Source organism: Apium graveolens, chromosome 11, assembly GCF_009905375.1.
Source record: "Apium graveolens cultivar Ventura chromosome 11, ASM990537v1, whole genome shotgun sequence".
In the NCBI taxonomy this organism is placed as follows: Eukaryota; Viridiplantae; Streptophyta; class Magnoliopsida; order Apiales; family Apiaceae; genus Apium; species Apium graveolens.
This window is the reverse complement of record NC_133657.1, coordinates 189,492,384-189,503,791: the sequence shown is the minus strand read 5'-3', so window position 1 is coordinate 189,503,791 and position 11,408 is coordinate 189,492,384. Positions and strand designations below refer to the sequence as shown.

The 11,408-nt window shown below is 36.9% G+C and overlaps 1 non-coding gene across 1 annotated transcript; it reads right to left on the bottom strand.

Moving 5' to 3' along the window:
* Nucleotides 1–10,354: 10,354 nt before the first annotated feature.
* On the bottom strand, nt 10,355–10,461 carry LOC141699445 (small nucleolar RNA R71). The gene has a single exon (XR_012565908.1). It is a non-coding gene; the product is annotated as a small nucleolar RNA R71 (small nucleolar RNA).
* Nucleotides 10,462–11,408: the final 947 nt, after the last annotated feature.

Below are 11,408 nucleotides of genomic sequence, written 5' to 3'. Positions count from 1 at the left end.
TTTACATACACTTATATACCACATAGAGTACTAATAATATCCCAGAAGATCAATAAAAGAACCCCTACATAGTGTGGCATGAAAAGTTTTCTTATTCAGCATAATCAGCAAAACACTATTCATAAGGGTTTCAAAAATTTCAAAATTTGGGGTTATTACAGTCTCCCCTCCTTAAAAGGATTCCGTCCCGGAATCAGATAGAAAATGAATACGGATACTTTCTTAGCATTGCGCTTTCTAACTCTCAAGTAAATTTTTCCACATTGTGGTTCTTCCATCAAACTCTGAATAGTTTGATAACCCTTCTCCTAAGCACTTGTTCCTTTTTCAATCTATAACCCTTCCTGGTTGCTCCATATAGGTTACGTCTGGTTGCATGTCTATGCGCTCATATGCCCTTATTTACCTGGCATCCGAATTACACGTCCTTAACATTGATACGCGAAACACGTTATGACTTGCTACATGTTCGGGGGTAGGGCTAGCTCGTATGCTAACTTCCCAATACGTTTTAATACCTCAAAGGGTCCAACAATTCGTAGGCTTAGCTTTCCTTTCTTTTTGAACCTCATCAATCATTTCCAAGGGATACCTTTAACATTACTAGGTCCCCTATTTCCTATTCTTTGTCCTTTCGTGTCAAATCAACATACTTTTTATGTCAATCTTGGGCTACTACCAGCCGTCCTCTGATTAGATCTATCATACCCTTGGTCCTTTGGACCACTGCTGGTCCGAGCATCTTGCGCTCTGCAACATCATCCTAACATAAGGGAGATCGGCATTGTCTTCCCTTAAAGATCTCATAAGACGACATCTCGATACCTGACATACGATCTATTATCGTGAGAAAACTCAATCCGCGTTAAGTGATCATTCCAAATTCTTTCAAGTCTATTGCACAGACTCTCATTATAGCTTTTAGCATTAGAGCTTTTGCTTCTCAATACCCATTCTTTTCCAGTTCGTAATCGCTACTACCTTCCGTTCCTAATATTATACTGGTTATACTTTTGCTCGTTAGCGTTCTATAACCTTTTAATAACCACGTCAACCTTAGTATCACTAACGCGTTAGAATCGGAATACCCCCGTACTGATACTACTTCCTTTAGCTGCTTCCATCTTCGAAAGCTTGATCCATCATATAGAAGTAAAGGAATTTGTTGAGAGATCACTATGATCATGAACACTTGTTCTATTGCAGAGTTAGTACAGAAGGTAGCCAGCCTTTAGTACTTGACAAGCAATTAAACAATATGTGGTATCCTACTAGGCTTCTATCACATAGATAGATAGTCATTCGGCAATACCTCCCCTTCTGGAAGGGTTGTTCTTCTCAGCTTATATGAAATGAAAAGGAGAGAAAAGAACGAATTGAAGAGAATTGTATATATATAAAATATACTGCCACAAAATATCTGGCATGGAATCTACCCCTGAACTATAGAGGTTTGCCATAGGAGAACAAAACATATTTGTATTTATATCAACATCAAATATTATATCATCGTATTTCACATGCCTAAATATTTTTCTATTCCGTCCATCCTTCTATGGACCCATGCTCTTCCTCGAGCTTATACTCAATCACTTTTGAAACTCCCTCATCATCGAAAATCGAATCTGGGGTCTCATTCCAGACATCATCGTTACTAGAATTCTATGCTTACATCGCAACCTTCCTCGTATAATAATACGACTCTCTATTGATAAGAAGGAATAAATATTCAATAGGTAAATAATCGACCTAGTTTTTCTATCGAAGATAACTTATACGTCAACACGACCCGATTAGTGGTACTCAATCTCAACATCCATTCCAATACAACTCTCACGGTTGTAATCAGCTCATTACTCGCAGAATCATTGCTGCATTACTATGGTCTACCACTGACCTACTGTCATCATTCACTTTCCATGAAATCTTAATATCTAACCATACGGAGTCCATACATGTCATATAGAATTCTTCTAAGGAGTTAACATAATCACCAATCATAATTCATGAAGAACAATCCAAATTCTGACGTACTTTCATGGCATGAAGCAGATAAAATTGCAGAAGAGTTTCAATTAAAGCAACGATAGCAGGTTAATACCATTCTTAATCATATGCCTTAAATAGAAGACTTAACTCAAAGGTTCGTCTAGTCCTTTTTGAAACATGGTCCTGGCTTATCTCAAGATAGTACCTTCTGAGACAGATAGCCCGCTCATGGCGATTACACGAATTAAACCTTTACCAACTACTATTACGGTTGGGTATTGCACAGTCATCAGAAGGAATGTCAATCTTCCAAACCATAATACAACCTTCACAGCTTTTACCATCATCACTGTATTCCTTTGGCACAAGCGCCTATAATTATCCTCTTACCTTTAAAGTGTCGGCCACCTCTTTGGCCTTTCCTGATAGTAAAATTTCCTTACAGTCAATGTCATTTTAACCACCTCCAAATAAATTTTCTACCTCATTTCAATCACTGCTTATGTGAAGATGTTTTACTTCAAATCTGATGAGTAAAGAAAAATCATTATTTTTCCATAAGTTTTTGCCTCAGTCTTTAGAGGTTAATCACTGTCACGACTGACTCTCAATCATACTTAGAACATCTTTTATCTTAGGTCCTAATTGCCCTGAACAATTTCGACCTTTACTGGTTCGATCAATACTTTCTCGTGGTATAACACGTGCCCCACTTGGCATTATTATAATTACGTCATATTTCCTTTATCAACATTTCTATTCTTGAGAATTTTGAATATTACCTTTCTCCTTGTAAAACCTCTAAGGTTATCCTTGAATTGTTCCTCCTGTATTCCCTAGATACAGGGCATATCAAAATACCATATACTAATACTAGAACCATTGTCTATGTACTTCTGAAAAAATTCCTCTATTGATCTTTAAAGGTTGTTATTACCTTAATCCTTTCCAATTCATACTGTCAAAACTCATACTATCCCTATTAAGGGTGAAATGCCAACCTTTATGCATTCCCCTAGGATTCATTTTAAGTTACCGATGTTCTATCCTTAATTCCACCTTTAAAAAGGTACATGCATCCTTCCATGGATAATCAAGTCATATATCCCTGATAAGGGTGTCTTATTCAATCATTCCCACCTCGATAGTATATGCCTAATTTCACAATAACATCTGTATTCAAAATGAGGTCAATCAATATGGCCTCCAAAAGATAACAACGGTTATCCACTTTTCTTGCCTAATTTGGTAACGATAACAAGGATGTTCTGGAAGATATTGGTCGTGTTCAACGTGAACTTCTTCTTAATAATTCCTTATTTACTTTTGTTGTTTATCTCAACAGTCATCTCAATGTTGGGATATCTTTCATACCTGGCGTCTCCCTTTCTGGGTATCAAGCCACCAGTCTTACACTTCACATTCTTGAAGGTCACTTCCTTCATCCAATTTTCCTAATTTCTTACTTTCTTGTCTCCTTAGTCTATCCGCGTCTCATTATTTATCCTTCGAACTATCTCAAGGTTTCCTCGAATCCTCCCAACTTACAGGGAATAAAATATATATATCTCTTATGCCTTCAACCATCAATTTTTAACTCATGGTGAATCACCCTCATCCTGACGATTACATACTTTTCTATTTCTATTGCTACGAGTCTTTAGGGTTTCCTCATACCCAATTCCCTTATCATTCCTCAAACTCTATTGCCTTTATATTCCTTTCCACTTCAATTCCTTTTTATTTTCCTTTCTCTTATCATTATTTCATGAACCAACACAACATAAGCATTGATTTCAAACATCCCGTCATTCTGGATTCGTGTCCTCAGAAGGAATCTTGACAACTTTTACAATCTTAGATTCATAATTCATCATATTCGTCCGCTTTTGTTCTAGCCCCAAAGCTTTTACACTATCTCCTTATCCTTGGGAATGACTTTCCCGAAAACAATTGACTGAACTTTAATCAGTTTATCATAACCTCCGGCTCCGTGCCTTTCTTGGCCTTTCACCAGCGGGTGGCCTCTCTCTTAGGAGGGTAAGTGACAAAAACAGTCTTTTGTGATTCGTCAATCATTTAGAATCTCAAATGATTCCTAAGTTTCCTTTAGCCAGGCTCTTGCCTCGACCGGGTCAGCTTGTTCCTAGGAACTCTGAGAGCTTAGCGACTTAAAGGTCCTGAAAGAATTTCACACCACATTGTTCCTCAAGGTGGTGGTTAGGGGTAAAAGTATAAGTTTTGTTTTAGGCAGGCCCATGGATTTCCCAATAGGAGTACCATCCTGGTTCTTCCTATCTTGCTTGACTTCTGTTTTCTCAGTCTAAATATTTCTTCCTATTCCCCATAATTGGGGTCATCTTTTAATTTAAAATCCTCATTTTCCACTTCATTATATTTTGGGTTCCTTATCTTAATTACGACCTCCTTGATTATCACATTCAAGGTTTGCCCCTAATCTTAGTCCTCATGGGGCATAATGCTTGGAAAGAAAAAAAAAATTTATGAGAATCTCTGGATATTTGTCTTACTTACTTTGCTTAAATCTTTCCCTCGTACAGTCCTTGCATGATTGCAAATTATGAATTCTCAAGTTCTATAAACTTCATGACATTATTAAGTGCTGATAGTGCAACTAACAATATGAACTTATCACAAACAAACTGATCTGAACTGAAAGGAACAAATATATACATAGCCATTTGTTCGAGGTACAACAACTGAACACATGAAAGAGAATTACATCATTTGGCCTGATCGCTTCTATCCCAAAAGTACTACCACATATAATCATCTAGTCATTAAAAACTAATCAATCATAACTTAGGCTAATCCTCCAAAAGCGGTGCTACATGAAATTCTTGTCAGATTGCTCAGACTCTGCACACTATTATGGATCAAAAAATGCGGGCACGCACGACATCCCTAACCTGCTCCATTAAAGCGGTGATGAGGTCTAGGATAGTTGCAAGTAGAGCTGGATCAGTCTGACCCTCAAGATGGCCTCTAGCCGTAACACGGGTGGTAGCCTCAATCCTTTCCATGCTATAAGCTAATCCTGCCGGAAGTACCCCACCCTCAATCCTCGGTGCAGTAAGTCGATCCAACAGATCACTCCTAACATTACGGGCCTCAGACAGGCCACCCAAAGCCATATAATAATTGGCGATAAGAGAAACCTGAGTGGTAGCATCTAGCAGTCCATGGGGCGCAGGTGGTGCAGGCCCAGGGGATCCAAATGGATAACCAAGCACGGTATCAGGTGACAATGGTGCAGGAGATAAAGGTGGCATTTCCTCAGTAGGTGCTGGGCTCTGTACAGGGGAGGGAACAGGAATTGGTGGAACCTCATTGATGTCTTCAGGAACCTCTGGAAGAGGGTCTGATACTGGTGTAATTGGTGTCGTGGAAGGCCCCACTCCTCCTGCCCTCATTAACCTTTGTGCCCTTGGTAACTCTTCATCCTCTAGTGCCACCCTCGCGGCCATTCTTGTTCTGGTAGTCGCCCTGACTACGGTCATCAATTCCTCAGCGGTCCTCTCTTCATTCTCGCCAGGATCCTCCACGAGATCCTCCTCAGCAACAATCCCTTCTGGGATAACATCCTCAACCGTAACATTCTCAATATGAATCTCATCCGGTCCCTCGTTAGGGTTCTCTATCGGATTCACAATTTGATCTCCAACATGTAATAAAACATCCTCATGTTGATGCTCCTGAACCTCAGGGTTCGGTGCCCCGCTGCCCTATACGAGAACGAACTATGTTACTATCATAATATTTATAAGGGTTCCCGTAAGGTTTTTAACTGTCAGTACTACGTTAGGTAGCCCGACTATGAACTTGGCAAGAGTTCTTATTATCTGAGTGAACTTATTATCTTAACGTCACATCATCTCTGAGGTTTATAACGCTTAGCTCTGATACCATTTCTTTAACACCCTCAAATCTGGGGTCGGGGATCCGGGTTGTCACGAGTTCTATTTCCCTTAATAACACTTAATCTTAATAAACAACGAACTACTACGTACTGTGACCCCACAATATACACACACACCACAAGTTATAGTCTCAGAGATGAATACCAAAAATAACACAAGTCGTTTTATTCCACAATTATAAGCCATTACACCTCAAAAGGGTTTCTGAATAAATTTACATTTCTTTGCCATTATTACAATTCATAAATATACATAAATCTGGTACATCAGAAGTTGAAAGCCTAGCCTATTGGTAGATCCTACCTCGGCTATAACGGCATCAACGCCTACAGGAAACTGCAGAACGTTTCCTAACCGCTTGCGAATCGGGAGCTTGGTCCTGTTCATCTTTTCTATCTGTTGTTGTGTGATGAAAGAAGAAAGCAAGGGTGAGCAACAAGCCCACCAAAATAATATGTATAATGATTAACCATATATGAGCATTCTCATAGTACTCATGAAAGTCTTGGTCAAGAAGAAATGAACCAAGCTGATATCTTAACGCGACCAAGTCACAAAATATTCAGTATATATATACATATATACTTTTCACAATCTTTGAAATCCTCTGACATGTATAATATACACAGAGTTCCAGTTTATAACTGTATAAAAATATCGTTGCAAGGTGATCTAATATATCTGACCTTGTCTCAACATTTTCCTGAAACCTTTGTCATTCATAAGACAATCATTAACTAGATATAAGTTTAAAAGATGAAGTTACAAGAGACTCCAATATACTTATATCTTTTCTGAATACTACTTGAACTACCTCCGTTCAATGTATAAATAGTTCATCTCATAGATTAAGCTACAAGACAAAACTTGCATAGATTAAATCTTTAAAGTATTATTGAATGAAATTAAGTTATGATATACTTCATTAAGTCCCGATATATATATATATCCACATATATATCTCTTTATACATTTCCTGAAAACCTCTGTCATGTAAAGTATGAACAGAGTTTGTAACATCCAATGAATTTTTGGAAAGGAAAAGAATTGTGGCATAAACCCGGTATCTTGATGATCAGGCAAAGATACCAATAAGTAACCTTTTCTACTAGTAGATGGACGAATTCCCCACTGGTCATCACCCTGGTCACAATAGGACCTTATGCTGGACTGCCACTCAGCCACTTACGCATTTGATGGACTCCCACTGAGCCACTTACACTTTCATGGACGCCCACTGAGCCCATGTTGCTTATGCCGACTCGATAGATGGACTTACTTCCCGAACATTGGGTAAGTAATCAATTCATTTACCAAAACAGCAACCTTGTTGCGAATATAAAATACACCACAGAGCCGGATCCCTCCGGTTTTGAGCGAGTATTTAAATCCCCTTTAAAAGAAAGATCTTAAATATATATAAAAATGAGTTTTGGGATCCGCTCTAACTTTTAAAAATTATTTTAAAGACTCGAAAACACTTTAAAGAGTGTTTGGAGTAATGCTGATTTAATAAAGTAAATCAGTCCCAATATATTAGAAAATATCTGAATATTATTATTTAAGTAACATTCCCATAAAGAATAATCTTTATAAAAATAATTGAAGTAGAAGTTGTAAAACTTATACTTGAAATGAATAGTAAATAACCAAAGATATACTTATACGAAAGTAATATCTTTATTTGAATAATCAAAAGTAAGTTTGATTATCGACACATTATTCTTTAATAAAATAAAGAATATTATTCATTAATAAAATAAAGAATATTATTCAGTAAATAATCGGAGTCATAGGTCCTCAAATGAATATTCAAATAATATTCATTAAATAATATAAACTGAGTCATAAGTCCTCGAATGAATATTCAAGTAATATTCATTAAATAATATAAACTGAGTCATAAGTCCTCGAATGAATATTCAAGTAATATTCATTAAATAATATAAACTGAGTTATAAGTCCTCGAATGAATATTCAAATAATATTCATTAAATAATATAAACTGAGTCATAAGTCCTCGAATGAATATTCAAGTAATATTCATTAAATAATATAAACTGAGTCATAAGTCCTCGAATGAATATTCAAGTAATATTCATTAAATAATATAAACTTATCGAATAAACCTTATTCGATTAATAGTTTTGAAAACTATATCAATATATATATATATATATAAATATATATATATATATATATCATATATTCGGGAACATCTACTCCCGGTTTTAGAAAAGGGTTCACCTTTGGGTCCCCTATCCTCAGGGTATACGCAACTACTGCTTATCTCTAGCATAGGTATTATGCAACTATAAGCATTTGAATCAACAGATATATATCAAGATTATGAAATAGACATGCATATATACTATATCACATGTTCCAATATATCGCAAGAATTTGCTAATAGCAATCATGCATCTATCACAAGATAATGCATATACACATATACATCACAACAACAGTTATACGGGTAGAAAACTTGCCTGAGCGACTGGGGGTTACAAATGGCTTGGGACGAGTCTGGTAACCTATAAACAACATATAAGTTGGAATTAAACCAAAGTCGCTTATGAATCTATACTTTAACCAATTAGACCCTAACGTTCGCTTTTGCGCTTAACGATTTACTTAAGTCGCTCGAGTACCCTCGGCTCCACCATTTTTAATAAATTAACCATTAAGGGTTTTAAGGCGATTCTTTCGCGAGTGGCTTACCAACTGCCTAATACACTTTACATAAATGTTTCATACTCCAATTATTCCTTTAAGGTCTTTAACCTATGTTTCAAAGTAAGGCGAGGGGTAATGGTTCGTTCGCGAAACGCCGTTACTTAAAACGGTCGTTTCTCCTCAACCGTACATCGGATTCAAACGAACCACATATCAAAACGAAGCTCGTAACATGAACTATCTAATCATGGCAATGGTCAAAACCTAGAAGTGAGTTCACGGGTCCTAATGTTAAGAAAAATATCAGTCTAAAGTAAATCGATCATTATGACGGCTATGTTTACGCGATTACCAATTTTATTCTACTCCAAACCAACCCACAATCAACTCACAATCAACATCCCAACCAAACTCCATCCATACTTCACCATAACAGCCCTAACAACTCAACATTATCAATTTATACTATTCTCAAACATGAATTTAAACTATACTTAAGTTCATTAATCAATAATCCAAGAATTACAACTCCAAAAACTTCACAAAACCAACTAACCTCTACATACACAACAATCAAGTCTCTTATGAATTATAACAACAAAACTAAACCTAATACTCAAGTAAAGTTAGGGTTTGGAGGGGTTATACCTTTCTTGGAGAGTGGAGAATCAAGTAATTAGCTTGGAATCACCCTTAAAAGTCCTTATCCAAGCTTAATCTAAACAAAAACTCAAGAACAAAAATTTTAGTTCTTGAAAAACACTATTCACCATCTTCTTCCATGATTTTTAGGAAGAGATTGTGAATGATTTAGGAGCTCAAACTTATAGGATAGCTATATCTATGCATAAGGAGTCTTAGATAATTACCTTGCTAATTAACAAAGCTTGGAACTAGGATTTTGAATTTCTTGCTTTGAAGAAGAAGAAAAAGCCGAGAGCTTTGATGAAGAATGGTGAGATAGCTTTTTGTTTTTTTGGTGAAAATGAAATGTTTTGGCTTGGTTGGTTGTTTTGGATTTGTTTTGTTTTGTTTTATTACCTTTTACCATGGTAACTTTTGTGTGGTTCTAATTCAACCAACAACACACTTTGCTTGGTCATGCTTATGTCACCATGTGATGTCACCCTCCCACCTTTGTCCTCTTCTTATTGGTTTGGTGACATCATCCCCACTAACCTCTTTGATTAGCTTCTAATTACTTGCCTAATGACCGCTGATCTGTTATACGGTTCGCTTAACTTTCGTTTTCGTTTATCGTTTGAGGGATCATACCCGGGATCTTATTACTTAGGTTTCCTTAACCTTTCTCAATACATTATATTCCTTTTATGATCCTCTCTTATAATCCTTGAATTTAAATCCTTTTTATTCTGTTACCTTATACTCAATTCTTTCTGTATCTGGTAGATTTTCGGGAAAAATCAAAGTGTTCGGATTTGGATTCTAACGATCTTTACATACACTTATATACCACATAGAGTACTAATAATATCCCAGAAGATCAATAAAAGAACCCCTACATAGTGTGGCATGAAAAGTTTTCTTATTCAGCATAATCAGCAAAACACTATTCATAAGGGTTTCAAAAATTCCAAAATTTGGGGTTATTACAGAGACTTTTCTCATTTTCTCTGAGGGATAAATCTAAGAGCTGGTTGCACTCTTTAATAGCAGGTTCTATTGCAACATGGGAGGATCTTGCTCATAAATTTCTTACTAAATTATTCCCTATGGCAAAAACAGCTGCAATCAGGAATGCTCTAACTCAATTTGCACAACAGTTGGGAGAATCTTTATGTGAAGCTTGGGAACGCTACAAGGAGATTCTTAGGAAGTGTCCTCATTATGGAATGTCTTATTGGATGGTAATCAATTATTTCTATAATGGTTTGGGAGCACAGTCGAGACCCATGCTAGATGTAGCATCAGGTGGAGCCTTATAGGCTTAGAGCTATGAGGAAGCTTATGAGCTAATTGAAATGATGGATACTAATGAATATCAAAACCCAACTCAGAGACTACCACAAGGCAAGATAGCAGAAATTCTGGAGGTGGATATAGCTACGGCTATAGCTGCTCAGCTAAAGGCGTTGACTATGAAAGTGGATTTTCTGGCTAACTATGGAGTTCATCATATAGAAAGTGTTTGTGAGCTTTGTGCAGGTACACATACGACGGATCAATGTGCTATATCTAGTAAGTCGGCTCAGTTTGTGAGCAATTTTCAGAGACCACAACAACTGTTTCCTGCCACTTATCATCCTAACAACAGAAACCATCCTAATTTCAGTTGAAGCAATAATCAGAGTGGTATGTAACATCCACAACAACCCTATCAGCAGTTTGGTGTTAAGCCATTCAACCCCCCTGGTTTTCAACAACAGTATACACCAAGGCAATAATTTCAGCGACTGGTAATGCAACAACAATCTCATGAAAGTGTTGGTCAATCTGTAAATGAAAAATCTGAATTGGAGGAATTAAGGCTAATGTGTAAAAGCCAAGCGGTTTTGATCAAAACTTTGGAGAATCAAATAGGACAAATTGCTAATGCGCTGCTGAATCGACCATAAGGAACTCTTCCTAGTGATACGGAAGCTAACCCAGGCAAGAGGGAAGTCAAAAAATAGTTGAAAGCAATCACTTTGAGGTTTGGAAAGGTCATTAACCATCAAAAATCAGAATCTGAAAATTTTCGGCAGAAGCCGAGCGCGCCCGGGCTCCATACAAGCGCGCCCGCGCCTGCCCCTTTACCAGAAATTATAAATTTTGATGATGCAGCTGATCAGAAGGATGGCA